Consider the following 17,473-nt stretch of genomic DNA (forward strand, 5'->3'; position numbering starts at 1 on the left):
CATGGAGAATTTCAGCACATTCCGGCCGCAGGTGTGAGTGAATGTGATTGAAATTGGACCACTCAGAATTGCTTAGAAGTGAAACCCTTCAAACAAATTCACACACACAGCCCCTCCTTCTCTCCCCTCCTTTCACTCTCTACCTTACCTACACACATCCCAACCATCCATCCAACTGCTGCCAGCAGTGTAAGAACTCTAGCCAACATGATCTTTCTGTTTCCTTCGCCCATATCATCAGGGAAAACCTGCAGACGGAGCCTGACACGCTAAAGGCGCTTCCCCTGTGGAGCCTTTCTGCTTATCCCCTACCAGCTGCTCACGTCGCGATATCGCCCACTCCCTTCTCCCCCCACCCCCTATTCTTCACACTCCCCTCAGCGAAGCTTCAGGAATATTGCAGCCCCACTACTGCCTGCCAACACGCCCCCCCCCCCCCCCCCCCCACCACCCAAGCCCTCATCTCCCTTGACAAGCCCCCAAACTCTCCATGATTCATCTGTGGAGTGTGTCAATTCTCTCCCTGAGTGAAGCGGGTGTAATCGTGAGCGGCAGATTCATGACAGTGTCGGTTTAATAAGTGTCCTCTCGTCGTCAGGTTTGGACCATGACAGTGACAGTATGATAGGTGTTACGGTTGGTGTAAGTGGTGGTGAAAAGGAAACTGGGTTGTGTGTATGTGAGTGGAGAGTGCTTTGCTTTGCCTGGAAGATGAGGTTTATAATAGACCGGGTCTGTTAAATATGCTGGGCTAACTGTCAGGGGTGTTGGGCGAAGGTTTGATGTTCCGCAGGGCTCAGGCTGACAGCAGTGTCTGGTCTTTTCAGAGGAGACTGGTTTGAGGCAGTCAGCCTAGGTAATCTCATTCCCCCACCATAGTGGAAGTCCATACTCTCTCTTTGTCTCTCGTTCACGCTCTCTATGTCTCTCTCTCTCTCTTTCTCACTCCATCTCTCCCCTCCAACCCACCCCTCACCATGCTGGAAGTGCCTACCCTCTTTTTCTTTTTGTTTTTCTCCCTCACACATTCTCTCCAGCTCTCTCCCTCCTCCAACCCTGCTGCCTGTACTCTATCTGTCAGGGACCTGTGAGAGAGATGGCAGGTTACACCTGGAACAGCTAGTCCTATAGTCTCCCACTGAGAATGAGGTCTGCTCTGGTCCTCTTCCATGCACGCAGTGTGTGTGTGTGTGTGTGTGCGTGCGTGCGTGGCCTTGTCTGTAGAGGGCACACATTTGAGGGCACACATTTGTGTGGGTATATGTGCTCTGCATGCCTGTTATTATGTGTGCATGTATTTTACAATGCATTTGTGTTCGTGTATGTGCTGATCAGTGACAGAACTGGCAGTGGATACTGGATATGACCACTGTTGTCAAAAGCAGGTGTATTATCCCTATGGTTATGTAAGGCCTAATTATTATACAACCTGTCAGTTTGGTGTATTTCTCTACATCCCTCCGACCAGGATTTCTCCCCCGTGCTCTGAGCAGTATTGTCCCACATCTACTGTTGTCTGAACACTACACTACACTGCCCTCGATAGTCTGACCCAAATACTCTATGTATTCAAAGCGACACTGTTGTTCAAATACCTTGTAGAACATTCTAGTGCTTTGCATAACCACTTAACTATGCACTTTATACACCAAACCTAGGCCTTTTTGCAATAGTCTGAACACTCCTGATATTTTAAACATTGTTCTGCATATAGTTGAAACACTATACAAACACTATACACAGTGATTTAACTGTGAGTGACTGAACGCACCGATTCTGCATGTTTTTCTGTTGCTCATTAAGATTTTAGTCTTGGGGGTGTTGTTCGATATGGCAGTTACTTAAGTTTGCCCCTCATTGGACACCATAGGAACAAAGCCAGTATCACTTCCTCAAAATAGTCAGAATGATTCTAAGATAACTTAAGAAATCTGTAATTCATTTTGATGTTTTTGCAGAGGAGCTTTTAGTTAGCAATTTTACTAGCTAAGGTGTTTGGTGCAGTATTTCTCAAGGCAAAAAATGTGTGACGCTGTTGTCTTATGTAAACAAAGTTTGATCTACTGTGCTGCTGGCCAAGTCTGTCTCACTGTCTGTGTGCAGCTGTACGATTGGATAGACCACAATCACCGCAACTGTTTATCCCATGGTAATCAGCAAGTGGGTATTGTCGAAATCAAAACCCATCCCTTAAGTAAGCACTTTCTAGTCAATTTTGGCATTGGAATAAATGTTTCTGACTAATATCGATGTCACATATGTAATTTTCAACTAGAGAAGTTGTTTTTGAGTTCAGTTCTGCTTTAAAGAGTGCACTACATAGTCGACGTAAGAGTTAACTGTACCCTTTATTCTGAATACCACAAGGTAGTTCTAGTGCGAAGACTTCACACAGCATCATACTGAAGGCATGACACTCTTGACACTCAACTTGACATCTTGCAGCAGTCAAAAAAACTGCTACTACTCGCGCGAGTCAAAACAACACCAAAAGATTTATAAAGAAATACATGCAGTAGTGAGAATGCTGCTTTGCACACATATTCTGGACTCACACACCATCAAATGGCACCTTAACAAGAGTAATCTTCAAATAATCTTTAAAGGAGAGAAGTGGTTGATTATCTCAGCCTCTGTATTTATGACACAATTTACTGAGCCAATTCCCTCCCCCTGTTCCTAAGAATGCTTTTCAATTTATTTCTTGACTTCCCCTCCACCTTTCCTCCTTTTTTGTGTTTACATATTGATTGTTTTGACATAAGCCTTCATTTATTTGAATTATAGGGGATGGCAACCTAATTGAATTGGCACATTGTGGTATAATGACGGTAGCTCAAGGAACAGAACAATGAGGCGCTCTCGTCAACGTGCATCGATTGGAACAATGAAAAAATTTGAACTGACTGAGTCATCCGAAATGGCTCGCAAACAATCCACTTTAGCCTCGAATGACCACATCCGTTTCTACACATGCTATGTCAATGGGTACGTCTCCCCCGCATGTTGCATCCCCGCTTGGTTTCTTCCTTCTCAGCTCTGGGCAGTTTGATCTGTTAAGTTTTGCAGGGCTTAACGGTCCCCTGTCTTTCAATTCAATTCTAGGGGATTTATTGGCATGGGAAACATATGTTAACGTTGCCAAAGCAAGTGAAGTAGATAATATACAAAAGTGAAATGAACAATAAAAATGAACAGTAAACATTGCACTCACAGAAGTTCCAAAATAATAAAGACATTACAAATGTCATATTATGTATATATACAGTGTTGTAACGATGTACAAATGGTTAAAGTACAAAAGGGAAAATAAATAAACATAGATATGGGTTGTATTTACAATGGTGTTTGTTCTTCACTGGTTGACCTTTTCTTGTGGCAACAGGTCACAAATCCTGCTGCTGTGATGGCACACTGTGGTATTTCACCCAGTACATATGGGAGTTGATCAAAATCGGGTTTGTTTTTGAATTCTTTGTGGATCTGTGTAGTCTGAGGAAAGTATCTGTCTCTAATATGGTTATACATTGGGCAGTAGGTTAGGAAGTGCAGCTCAGTTTCCACCTCATTTTGTGGGCAGTGTGCACATAGCCTGTCTTCTCTTGAGAGCCAGGTCTCCCTATGGCAGCCTTTCTCAATAGCAAGGCTATGCTCACTGAGTCTGTACATAGTCAAAGCTTTCCTTATGTTTGGGTCAGTCACAGTGGTCAGGTATTCTGCCACTGTGTACTCTCTGTTTAGGGCCAAATAGCATTCTAGTTTGCTCTGTTTTTTTGTTATTTCTTTCCAATGTGTCATGTAATTATCTTTTTGTTTTCTCATGATTTGGTTGGGTGTAATTTTGTTGCTGTCCTGGGGCTCTGTGGTGTGTGTTTGGGTTTGTGAACAGAGCCCCAGGACCAGCTTGCTTAGGGGACTCTTCTCCAGGTTCATCTCTCTGTAGGTGATGGCTTTGTTAAGGAAGGTTTGCGAATCGCTTCCTTTTAGGGGGTTGTAGAATTTATGTCTCTTTTCTGGATTTTGATAATTAGCGGATATCGGCCTAATTCTGCTCTGCATGCATTATTTGTTCTACGTTGTACATAGAGGATATTTTTGCAGAATTCTGCATTCGGATTCTCAATTTGGTGTTTGTCCCATTTTGTGAATTCTTGGTTGGTGAGCGGAACCCAGACCTCACAACCATAAAGGGCAATGGGTTCTATAACTGATTCAAGTATTTTTAGCCAGCTCCTAATTGGTATGTCGAATTTTATGTTCCTTTTGATGGCATCGAATGCCTTTCTTGCCTTGTCTCTGAGATCGTTCACAGCTTTGGGGAAGTTACCTGTGGCGCTGATGTTTAGGCCAAGGTATGTATAGTCTTTTGTGTGCTCTAGGGCAGTGGTGTCTAGATGGAATTTGTATTTGTGATCCTGGCGACTGGACCTTTTTTGGAACACCATTATTTTGGTCTTTCTGAGATTTACTGTCAGGGCCCAGGTCTGGCAGAAACTGTGCAGAAGATCTAGGTGCTGCTGTAGGCCCTCCTTGGTTGGTGACAGAAGCACCAGATAGATCATCAGCAAACAGTAGACATTTGACTTCAGATTCTAGTCGGGTGAGGCCGGGTGCTGCAGATTGTTCTAGTGTCCTTGCCAATTCGTTGATATATATGCTGAAGAGGGTGGGGCTTAAGCTGCATCCCTGTCTCACCCCACGGCCCTGTGGGAAGAAATGTGTGTGTTTTATGCCTATTTTAACCGCCCACTTGTTGTTTGTGTACATGGATCTTATAATGTCGCATATTTTTCCCCCAACACCCCTTTCCATCAATTTGTATAGCAGACCCTCATGCCAAATTGAGTCGAAGGCTCTTTTGAAATCAACAAAGCATCAGAAGACTTTGCCTTTGTTTTGGTTTGTTTGTTTGTCAATTAGGGTGTGCAGGGTGAATACGTGGTCTGTCGTACAATAATTTGGTAAAAAGCCAATTTGACATTTTCTCAGTACATTGTTTTCACTGAGGAAATGTACGAGTCTGCTGTTAATGATAATGCAGAGGATTTTCCCAAGGTTGCTGTTGACATATATCCCACGGTAGTTATTGGGGTCAAATTTGTCTCCACTTTTGTGGATTGGGGTGATCAGTCCTTGGTTCCAAATATTGGGGAAGATGCTAAGGATGATGTTAAAGAGTTTTAGTATAGCCAATTGAAATTTGTTGTCTGTATATTTGATAATTTCATTGAGGATGCCATCAACGCCACAGGCATTTTTGGGTTGGAGGGTTTTTATTTTGTCCTGTAGTTCATCCAAGGTATTTGGAGATCCAGTGGGTTCTGGTAATAGTTAATAGTTGATTCTAAGATTTGTATTTGATCATGTATATGTTTTTGCTGTTTGTTCTTTGTTATAGAGCCAAAAAGATTGGAGAAGTGGTTTACCCATACATCATAGTGAAGGCGTAGACTCAGGTTTTCCGGGTCTTTGTGTTTTTGGTTGGACAGGTTTCTCAATTTCTTTCTTAGATTTTTGCATTCTTCACCAAACCATTTGTCATTGTTGTTCATTTACTTCAGTTTTCTATTTGAGATTTTTAGATTTGATAGGGAAGCTGAAAGGTCAAATATACTGTTACGATTTTCTACTGCCAAGTTTACACCTTCACTATTACAGTGGAATGTTTTGTCCAGGAAGTTGTCTAAAAGGGATTGAATTTGTTGTTGCCTAATTGTTTTTTGGTAGGTTTCCAAACTACATTCCTTCCATCTATAGCATTTCTTAATATTACTGAGTTCCTTTGGCTTTGATGCCTCGTGATTGAATATTGCGTTGTTCAAGTAGACTGTGATTTTGCTGTGGTCTGATAAGGGTGTCAGTGGGCTGACTGTGAATGCTCTGAGAGACTCTGGGTTGAGGTCAGTGATAAAGTAGTCTACAGTACTACTGCCAAGAGATGAGCTACAGCTGTACCTACCATAGGAGTCCCCTCGAAGCCTACAATTGTCCATGTACATACCCAGCGTGCGACAGAGCTGCAGGAGTTGTGACCCGTTTTTGTTGGTTATGTTGTCATAGTTGTGCCTAGGGGGGCATATGGGGGAGGGAATGCTGTCTTCTCCAGGCAGGTGTTTGTCCCCATGTGTGCTGAGGGTGTCAGGTTCTTGTCCGGTTCTGGCATTTAGGTCGCCACAGACTAGTACATGTCCCTGGGCCTGGAAATGATTGATTTTCCCCTCCAGGATGGAGAAGCTGTCTTCATTAAAATATGGGGATTCTAGTGGGGGGATATAGGTAGCACACAGGAGGACATTTTTCTCTGTTAAGATCATTTCCTTTTTGAATTTCAAGCCAAATGTAAAATGTTCCTGTTTTGATTAATTTAATGGAGTGAGTTAGGTATGCTCTATACCAAATTAGCATACCCCCTGAGTCCCTTCCCTGTTTCACACCTGGTAGTTTGGTGGATGGGACTACCAGCTCTCTGTAACCTAGAGGGCAACCAGTGGGTCCGTCTCCTCTATACCAAGTTTCTTGTAGGATGACAATGTCTGTATTTCCGATTTCTTTGATGAAGTCCAGGTTCCTGCTCTTTAGGCCAAAGGCAGATGACCTCAGGCCTTGGATATCTAGGATGAGATAGTGAAGGCTTTGTGTTCCATAAAGTGTCCAATGTTGTTGGTCGTGTGGTTTGGCCTCAGGCCAGTAAGTGTGAGCAGAGCATCTGGTACATGCCATTGGGCTAGTGTAAGAGTGGGGGTTGGGCCTGTTTGCCCGCTCACGGCCTGGACGTATGTGTGGCCCACTTTGTTGAGGCCCACTTTGCAGGGGTGCGGTGCATGGGGTGGGCAGGAGGGGCATAGGTCTGATCTGAGGGGGCCTAAATGGGGTGTGGGCATGGTTGACTTTGGGGGGTATTGATTAGTTGGGGTGGGGGTGTGTATGTGGCTGGTGGTGTTGTGGTCTGGATGTAGGTCCTCTTGGCGTGGGTCCTCTATGTGTAGGTCCAGGGGGTGGGGGATCCCGCAGGTCTGGGAGAGTGTCTCGCTGGTCTGGGCGGGGTGTCTATTGATCTGTTGCTCCTGTGTGAAGTGTTGGGGCTGCGTTTGAGGGCAATGTCCTTTAGAGTCCGGGCGAAGGTGGGCACTGCTGCTTTGTATAGGTGGACCTGGTCATAGAGGCTGTTCAAGTCCAGGGTGGAGTGGTGGGCCGGGTAAACATTTGGTTTTGAGGCACAGTCACGGGAAATACTTGCGTTTACTCACTGTATGGTAGCAGGGTGGAAGTCTTTTCATGGTAGCGGGGTGGAGATAAATACTTGTGCATTGGGGAAAGTAGAAGAAGCTTTTTCAATCATTCCCTTCAGTGCTGTGGCCACCCTTTCCTGCTGTGTTCTCAAGTCGTTTGTGCCTGTGTGCATTATTATGTGGCTAGGTGAACCTAGTTCGTCCTCAGACAGAAGGTCTGGGCGCGCTGGGTGTTTGGACACAGGAGTTTAGACACACTCCCATTTGAGTCCATAAGGAGTACAATCTGTGTCTTGTGTATGTCCTCAGTGGGTGTGGGGGGGGGGGGGGGGGTTGTCGGGAGGGCTATCAGGGTGGCTGACAGGGGGGGTGCTCAGATCCCCTGGGCCTGGGGTTCTTCATTTGTCTGTTCTGCTGTGATGCCGACTCTATGGTCAGGGTCTGGTGTGGACTGTTCTGCTGTGGTGTTGAGACTTTTGTCGGGAGCTGAGGTGGGCTGTACGGCTGCCTTCTCTGCAGGGGTGGCCACCTCTCTTGTGGATTGTTCTCTGTCACTTCTTTGATTAGGTGAAAGTCCAGCTGAAACTGTTTGGTGTTGCCCTGTACCATGACTGTTCCAAACTTATAGAGATTTATATTAGCTGATTCAGTCCTCGTTGTCTAGTATCCTGAGTTTCCACCCCTCGTTAACACCCCCTCTCTTAACAGAGGGGTAGTGTGCTAATATAGCACTGTGCCATGCCAGGGGATGGTCTGGTTAATATAGCACTGTGCCATGCCAGGGGATGGTCTGGTTAATATAGCACTGTGCCATGCCAGGGGATGGTCTGTGTGGAAGATGAGGTTGCGGATGTTCCCATTTTTTAATAGTCAGCAAAAAGTGTCTCTTGATTTTCCATAAGGAGCTTCATTTTGTGATCTTTTCTTGCCTTATCATTCTTTACATACACAGGTTACTGTATTTGAATTACCTCTGAACAGCGGGAGGCAGCTTCTAAGGCCTCTCCATTTGGTTGGAGTAGACTGTGTGACTCTCCTGCCATTGTTGGACTAAAGGGCTTTGACACCTCTCAATTGACACGTCAGTGCTAATTGAAGTTGTATCAAGCTTGGCAGCCTTAATTTAGCATTCAGTCCTCATAAAGTAATGTAATGTATTTTCTTCTTGGCTTTTGGAAATAAAATATAGCTTCAGACTAAACATGACTCACTCAGTTCCAGGTTGGATGGTGTTTTCGTGTTTCTGTTGTTTTCAAGAGCATTTGCTGTATAGCGTTGGAATAATAATCTTTGGTAGTTGTAAACTTTCCAGGTGATTATGTAATTCCGTCCAAAATCAGGTTGGAGGTTTTGATTTGGAGTGAAGGTTAATTGTAGAGGGTAGCATCCTGTATATGTTCCTGACAAAAAAATCCAAGTTTATCTAACTCTAAATCTATCTTTTTTTAAGAACATGGGGGAAAATGCAGGAGCTCATCTGATCATGACCTCTCTCTCGCTCTCTCCATGTTTCTCTCTGTCTGTGTGTGGAGGAAGAGTTCACTCAGTGTGCGGATTATTTCTCCCATGAGGCCGAGGGGGGGAGGAGAGCCCCGTCTGTCAGATCTGCCCACGTTGCCTTGCGGTTACCGTGCCAACCCCTTGGGTGGGAGGGAGGGAGAGTGAAGCCGGGTGTCTGCAGGCTGTCAGGTCTCTGCCAGGTCTCCCCGCGACAGACCAGACCAGACCGGCTACATCTTGACAACAGCCAGCGCCTGTTGTTTTCAGGTTAATGTCTTATTCAAATGGCCTTTGCATACACTGGTCTTGTAGTCTACCGCACCCACTTCTGTTCTCGATCTGTGTGTGTGTGTGTGTGTGTGTGTAGGCCTGCTGAGCCATACAGAATACAGTTGGTGTCACGATTTTTTAAATGAGCGTACCAAGGCGCAGCGTTAATTGAGTTCCACATCTTTAATTACAAAGTGAAACTAGAAACAAAATAACAAAACTTACAAAGACCGTGACGACGTAGTGCTCAAACACACTAATACAAACAATATCCCACAAATGCAGGTGGGGGAAAAGGCAACCTAAATATGATCCCCAATTAGAGGCAACGATTACCAGCTGCCTCTAATTGGGAACCACACAAACCACCATCCTAGAAATCTATAAACTAGATAACCCCCCAGTCACGCTCTGACCTAAACACCATAGAGAACTGAGGGCTCTCTATGGTCAGGGCGTGACAGTTGGCTCCTGTGCATGAAGTCAGGATAACTGGAGGACAAGAGGGCGTAGGAGTGCACAGGTTCTGTCTCTCTCTCTCTCTCTCTCTCTCTCTCTCTCTCTCTCTCTCTCTCTCTCTCTCTCTCTCTCTCTCTCTCTCTCTCTCTCTCTCTCTCTCTCTCTCTCTCTCTCTCTCTCTCTCTCTCTCTCTCTCTCTCTCTCTCTCTCTCTCTCTCTCTCTGTCTCTCTCTCTCTTTCTGTCTCTCTCTTGCTGTCTCTCTATCTCTGTCTCTCTGTCTCTCTGTCTGTCTCTGTCTCTCTGTCGCTCTGTCTCTGTCTCTCTCTGTCTCTGTCTTTTTTGCACTCTCTCTCGTTCTTCTTTATCTTACCATCTATGACCCCCTTCCCCCACTGATGCACTCTACCTGTCTCTTCCCTTTTGTCTTCCTGTCCATAGCCTCTCCCTCACTCTTAAAATGTTTCTCTCAGAGGTCCACTTATTTCTCTTTATCTGTACTGACCCTTAGTCTAGGAATGGCCTCTTGTCCCACTGGCTTTGTCCATATGTGACCGACCAGCTTGATGCGGTCCTATGTAGCACTTTTTTATACATTGGATAAAAGTAGACACTTAAAGCTAGAAAGTGTATACAGTGCCTTGTAAAAGTAGAGACCAAAGATAACCCTGAAGGAGCTGCAAAGCTCCACAGCGGAGTTTGGAGTATCTGTCCATAGGACCACTTTAAGCCATACACTCCACAGAGCTGGGCTTTACGGAAGAGTGGCCAGATAAAATTAGCAAACATGTTTGGTGTTCACCAAAAGGCATGTGGGAGACTCCCCAAACATATGGAAGAAGGTACTATGGTCAGATGTGACAAAAATGTTGCTTTTTGGCCATCAAGGAAAATGCTATGTCTGGCACAAACCCAACACCTCTCATCACCCCGAGAACACCATCCCCACAGTGAAGCATGGTGGTGGCAGCATCATGCTGTGGGGATGTTCTTCATCGGCAGGGACTGGGAAACTGGTCAGAATTGAAGGAATGATGGCACTAAATACAGGGAAATTCTTGAGGGAAGCCTGTTTCAGTCTTCCAGAGATTTGAGACTGGGACGGAGGTTCACCTTCCAGCAGGACAATGATCCTAAGCATACTGCTAAAGCAGCACTCAAGTGGTTTAAGGGGAAACATTTAAATGTCTTGGAATGGCCTAGTCAAAGCCCAGACCTCAATCTAATTGAGAATCTGTGTTATGACTTAAAGATTGCTGTACACCAGCGGAACCCATCCTACTTGAAGGAGCTGGAGCAGTTTTGCATTGAAGAATGGGCAAAAATCCCAGTGGCTAGATGTGCCAAGCTTATAGAGACATACCCCAAGAGACTTGCAGCTGTAATTGCTGCTAAAGGTGGCTCTACAAAGTATTGACTTTGGGGGGGAGGGGGGGAGTGGATAGTTATGCACGCTCAAGTATTCTGTTTTTTTGTCTTGCCTACCAATTTGAAGATGCAAAATGTTTTTTGTGAACAAAAAAGAAATTGTTTGTTTCACCCCAAAAATATTTTGCATCTTCAAATTGGTAGGCATGTTGTGTAAATCAAATGATACAACCTCCCCCCCAAAATCCATTTTAATTCCAGGTTGGTAGGCAATAAAATATGAAAAATGCCAAGGGGGGTGAATACTTTCGCAGGCCACTGTATCATACACTGCAGTTGAGGAACAATGGGGAAGTAATTCTGCTTTGAAAGTTGATAAACTTGTAACCCCATTTTTGAGAAAATGGCCCTTGCATGTTTTGGTACACCTACTGGAGAGCTCTTTGTCTAGACCAGTGGAGGCTCCACAGAGGAGGAAGGGGAGGACCATCCTCAGTGAATTTAATAAAAATACAAATAGTGAGACATTAAAAAAGTTATAATTTTTAGATAAAACTAAACTAAATATATTCACGTCACCAAATAATTCATTAATACACTGTTCTGCAATGAAGGTCTACAGTAGCCTCAACAGCACTCTGTAGGATAACACCATGGTGTACATTGACTTCAATACAAAACCTAGGAGGCTCATGGTTCTCACCCCCTTCCATAGACTGTGATAAGGTGGGTCTCGGTGAGAGGTGTAGGAGTCAGGCGCAGGAGAGCAGGGATGTCTGAGAAGCGTGTTTAATCAGATAGTCCACCAATACAAAAATGGCACAGCCGAAAATCCAAAAACAATGCTCTCAAATTTCAGAAACTCGTGCAAACGCACGGAGGAACAAACACAGTTCCGACACTTTACATACACGTGCGTAATAGTGAAAACAACAAACATCAAACATAATCGAGCGCAAATACACACAAGCTTAATCCCGCACGAACTAAGGCAGGCAACAGGTGCCCTATATACACACAGAAATAAATGCAAATGAAACCAGGTGTGAAAAGGATCACAGACAAAACAAACAGATAAGGAAAAGGGATCGGTGGCGGCTAGTAAACCGGCGACGCCCGACCGCCGAGCACCGCCCGAACAGGGAGAGGAGTTACCTTCGGTCGAAGTCGTGACATAGACGTACACAGTAACTTCCGGAAGACGTCCTCCAACCTATCAGAGCTCTTGCAGCATGAACTGACATGTTTTCCACCCAATCAAAATATCATAGAATGAATCTAGTACTGAAAGCAAAACGTACATCTAGCTAGGACTGCAGTGCATAAAATGTGGTGAGTAGTTGACTCAAAGAGAGAGAAGGACAATAGTTTAACAGTTTTGAACAAATTAATTTCTTCCAAAATGAAGGAGAAGTGAGAGCTAGAGTTAGCTATATTTGGTTGTATTTTTTCTTACTTTCACTTAGCTAGTGAATGCAGCTAGTTAGTTTAGCCCACTCAAACACTCAGCTCAAACAGAGAGGGATGCTATCTAGCTGGCTATGGCTATCCAACACTGGAATTCTTCCAAGTCAAGGTAAGCATTTGGTTTTATTAATTTATTGCCACAGCTTTCTGACTGTACACTGTACTGCATGATTGTAGAGGGTTTACTAACACATTTGTTATAGTAGCTATGTTGACTATGACGTGACGACGATGCAGGCTGTGTGTGGTGGTTATAGTGGTCATGATATGAAGGTTTGGCTTGGAAAGGTTTTTTCGTCTGGTCACAGACAGATGATGTGTTGTGCACTGATGTCCACAAGCGAAGGAAAAAGGTGCGAAGAGGAGAGCACGTAGATAGTTGCTGTTTTCATGTGGATACTATGAAAGTGAACTGTGTTTCCATGTGATCACGGGTGTATTCATTCCACCGATTCTGTCCAAAAACACTTGTTAAACGGAAGCAAACGGAACGAAACGGGGATAAAAATACCTGAATTTGTCCAATAGAAATTCACATTTGCAACTGTTGGACTAATGATTACTCCCTAGATCGGCTAGATGCAGACAAGAGTGTGCAAGGCGGTATTGAATGTGTCATAAGCTATGTGGTAGCAACCTCATGATGGGTACAGGGAAAATTCAACTGTTATGTAATAGCCTAAACCTATCAATGTTACATTGAGCTGGGTGAATGGAATATGAATGACAGCCATCCAATATGCTGTATTAGAAATAAGGCCTTAAAAATAATCATCCTCCCTCATCTTGAACGACACCGACCGCCACTGGTCTCCACACATTCAGCATCATTCACACCCTCTTAAGCCTTAGCCCCACCCATCTCTTTAAGTATTCACATTTGAGGCCATGTGCTAAACAGAGTGAGTAAGGCAGTGTAGTAAACAACCAAAGATTTAAAGTGGTGAAAGTAGTAGCAAAAATACACTTTATCTAGTCCTTGGTTTATATCCTAATCCAGTGTTTAACAACCCTGGTCCTCCAGTACCCCCAACAGTACACATTTTACATACAACGTTAGCTAGCAAGCCAGCCAGCTAACGTTAGCCAGCTAACAGTATGCTTTAACTTGCAATGTAAATTACTTTCTGACAAAACTAAACATGTATAATATCTCAAATTGTACCTAACTAGACTTACCCGTATACATGGATGAACGCTTCTCCCTCTCTGTCACGGATGCCATGGTTGCCCTTAGTTTGAAGATGTAACCCGAAGACAGGTGTTTTATACAACAGCCTTCTGTGTTCTCTTTTCGACTCCCTCTGCATATTTTCAATCAAACGGCAGAATTTTCTCAATCTCCTTAGCTGTTATTCTCTGCTTCCACTGGGCGTTCCACTGATTTCAGAACTCGGTCAACTTCTTCCGTGACAACCACGCTGTTGATCGCCACGTCTTCCCCATCACTGTCACCAGAAGACTCTACAATGACTGCTTCAATGAAAATGTTTTGACCTAAATCAGGGATTTCCTCATCGTCTGATTCATTTTCAGAGTCAGAGAGAGTCGGCATGGCACGATCGTCCTTCAGAAAGTATTCCATCACTTTTCCGCACTGATCTTTGTCGATAGTGCCTGTTAAATTCAGGGCAGCACTTTTTCAGTTCTTCATGACATCTTTCAAAAAAGACACGGTAGAAAGGATTATCTACACATACTGAGCAGCGCATGTTATAGACATAACCAAGCTACATGGCATACCAATCTGAACTCATCTCTCGGCAATTCCTGCCCATCCATTATCTCAGCCAATCATGGCTAGCGGGAAGGTTCCTGTCTTTTTCCGTGGCTAAACCTACTAGGCCCGTAATTGAACAATTTTATTTGTTTTTACAGATAGAATACAAGTTTGTTATTAAGGCACATGAAAGTTCACATGTTCCAGAAGGCCTTTTGATTTAAAAAAACATATTGTCTGTATATTATGGTCCAATGGATGTATGTTTTTGTGTGTATTTGTCAGTATTTTGTACGTGTGCATGTGTGTACCTGTGCGTGTGTGTACGTGTGTACGTGTGTGTGCGTGTGCGTGTGTGTGCATGTGTGTGTGTGAGAACAGAGCAGTGGCGATATTGGTTAAGAGACATGACCTCAGATTATCCGGTGCTGTGTTTTGTGTGCTTATCAGGGGTTTTTGAAGGAAAGAGTGATGTATTGCAGGCCACAATGCCACCCCCTGAGGCTGTCTCTCTCTCTCTCACACACACACACACACACACACACACACACTTTTATCTCTATCTGACAGAGCCAGTTTCTCTCTGGTCAAGGACAGCGCCCACATGATCTGAGAAGAAAGGAGGGCAGAAGGGAGAGATGAGTAGAGGAGAGAGGAAGACAGGAGGAGATAGAGACAGATCTAGACAGGACAGAGAGAGAGCGGGAGACGGAGATGATGAGAGGACTTAGACTTGTTGAAAGAGAAATGAGGTGGTTGCCAAAGGAGGAAAACATGTTTTGTTCAGAATTATATATTTTTTTCAATAATGTTTTGTGCTAAAAGGTAGCATGCAATGTCAGTGGGGAGCAATGCAGTTAGATATGCACCATTTGAATCACTGCTTTGTCGCTGTGAAAGAAAAGTAGCGTGTGCATGTGTGTGTGTACACGTGTGTTTGCATAAGCGCATGTGTATGGTGTGTGTGTTCAGGCAGGCCCCAGTAGTCTATAACCCGTGTGTCTCCAGTGAGAGGATGTGTACCAAGCCAGGCTCCTCCAGTGAGCCCGTCGACTCCTTTCAATTGACGCCTCGCTCGGAATATTGAAAGCCCTGTCTTCTCCAATTACCATCACCGTCTCCCCCCACCTCCTTCACTTTCTCACCTCTTCACAATCTCCTCCTCTCCTCTCTTCAATCCGTGTTCCTTATCTCCTTTGCTTTTCTCTACCATTTTCCTTTCCTGCCTAACACTCGTTCTTTTAACTTTTTCATTCCTCTATTGCGCCATATCCCTCCTTCTTCTCCTATTTATTTTTCTACTCATTATGTTCTCCCTATCCCTCTTACTTGTCCAGTTCTCCTCTCTCTATCTCACCTCGCTTGCCCTCTGTCCTCACCTTTGTTGAACCGCTTCCACTTTCATAAGCTCTCTGTTGCCTTGTCTTTTGCTCAGTCTGCCGGCGTCAGAGTTGGAATTGGCTGCATTGCTACGACATCATGCAGTGCTTCAGTATGCAAAGATGAGAAGCTGGCTGGGTTTTCACCCAGTGCAGCGACAGCATAATGTCCTCCTGGCTTCACACACCAGTGGATGAGGGGCTAAGTAGTCCCTGTTAGCAAACCAAGCTTGTTCATTTAGAAAACAAAACCTACATCTTTTATAGGAAGAACTGTGAGTTTTGGCAATAATAAGTTGCTTCCCGAATTCTGTTGTGCAGCTAAGACACTTTTTTGGAGGCCTCTCTCTCTCCCTCGCTCTCTCTCTCTCTCTGATCTTTGAGATCCATTTTCTTCTGGCAAGGCAAGCTAGTATCTTCAAGTTTTTTCTCCTGTGCATGTTATATTATTTTCCAGACAAGCTCAATAATGATTTTTGAGGATTTCCTCTGCTCCCTTCAAACAGAGGGAAAGGAAAGTAAATTCTACATACATCCGATATAGAAAATGGGATTAATGTTGCCTGTAAATGAAGGCTCGAGCCCTCCGCCTCCCTCTCCCTACTATTTCTGTCTTCCTCAGTCACTCTCACTCTCTTTCTGTCACTCTTTCCTCTATTCTCATCTCGCCAATTTTCCCATTCCATTTCTCTCTTTCACCCCTCCCTCCCGCTCTCTTTCTTTTCCCCTCTAGTTCATTCTTTCTATTTCATCTTCTCTGTGTGTATCTTTTTCTGCTTCTTTGTCCATTTCATGCACCCCTTCTTCCTCTCATCTCATCTCTATCTCACTTTCTCTCTCTCTCCCCCCATCTTTCTCTCTCTCTATCTGAGGGCTCTGTGGTTGGGCTCTGCTTTCCAATCCCGTGGTCACAATTCCAAAGCGAGCCGTTTAGGCGCTCGGCTGATTTATTTTAACGCCTAGTGTGTAATCGCCACAAATTCAGCCCGCCCACCAAGAGCCAGAACTCTGTTTTTCTTCTATTCTTTGGACTTCTCAATCCTTCTCTTAATTTCTCTCTCTCTCCTCCTGTACTAATTTCAGAGTTCCGTCCCCCTCTTAGCCGTTGCTGAGCCTGGCAGGGATTGGTTTGTCTTATCCGTTCATCTGTTCCTCAGGGCTGTGGTAGGGGGCAGAGGGCAAAATGCAGGGAATGGGGGAACTAATAACAACACATCAAGGGAAACCTGGAGAGGGAGAAAACAAACATTTGGCCGCCTCATCTCGGTCCCTGAAGCTTTTTTGCTTGTATGAAGGAGGACTGGATAGATGTCTTATCCGAATGTGGAGCGTGGATAAAAGGTTCTGCTACAAAAAGGATGTTATCTGCTGGGTAAAACGCGTCTCCCCATATCGCACAATCAAAGAAAAGGCTAGCTGTGGTTGGTACCAGGGGGAAGTAGCAAAACAAAGCTGGGGATGAAGCTTGAGATGGAACTTGAAAGTCCTGGTTGGAGGGTCGTTGTGAAACTCACACCACACAGCATTCCTCACAATGTTCACAATGTTCTTTTCCCCTTTCTACGTTGCCATTGAAAGTAAACAAGCCACAAGAGTTCACAGAAGTGAAAATCTTTTCAACTCGGTTTAAAATGACTGAGTTGATTTTGGCATGTTATTTGGAGCATGCTAGCAGGGGTCCGTGCAATTTTGCCAAACAAAATATATTTGTAAGCCATATTTCTGGTTGCATACTGGACTCTCGCATCCTAGTTATCCATAAAAGGTATTCAAAACCTGTGTGGAGAGAAGGATGTGGGGAAAACCTAGTATAAAACCTGTCGGCAAATTGGTACCAATTTACTGATATAACTAGTAAATAGAGCTGCTATCAGTGGTTATGGCCAGGGCATAACCTGTCCCCCACCCTGCCATGACCAGGGCGTAACCTGACCCCACCCTGGCATGGCCAGGGCATAACCTGTCCCCCCGCTTAACCTGTCCCCCACCCTGCCATGGCCAGGGCGTAACCTGACCCCACCCTGGCATGGCCAGGGCATAACCTGTCCCCCGCGCTTAACCTGTCCCCCACCCTGCCATGACC

The 17,473-nt window shown here is 44.6% G+C and overlaps 1 protein-coding gene across 3 annotated transcripts in view; it reads left to right on the forward strand.

The window, feature by feature from the left end:
• The window catches only part of LOC139579603 (junction plakoglobin-like), a 61,612-nt gene that overhangs the window by 8,763 nt on the left and 35,376 nt on the right, over positions 1-17,473 (forward strand). Inside the window, exon 1 of one of the 3 annotated variants that reach the window (XM_071408384.1) lies at positions 8,922-8,996. The exons of the other annotated variants lie outside the window; for them this stretch is intronic. The gene's annotated coding sequence lies outside the window, so the exon portion shown is untranslated. Of the gene's footprint in view, positions 1-8,921; positions 8,997-17,473 lie in introns of those variants that run through there. 3 annotated transcript variants of the gene reach the window in all.

The sequence above is a fragment of the Salvelinus alpinus genome, chromosome 1 (assembly GCF_045679555.1).
Source record: "Salvelinus alpinus chromosome 1, SLU_Salpinus.1, whole genome shotgun sequence".
Classification (NCBI taxonomy): domain Eukaryota; kingdom Metazoa; phylum Chordata; class Actinopteri; order Salmoniformes; family Salmonidae; genus Salvelinus; species Salvelinus alpinus.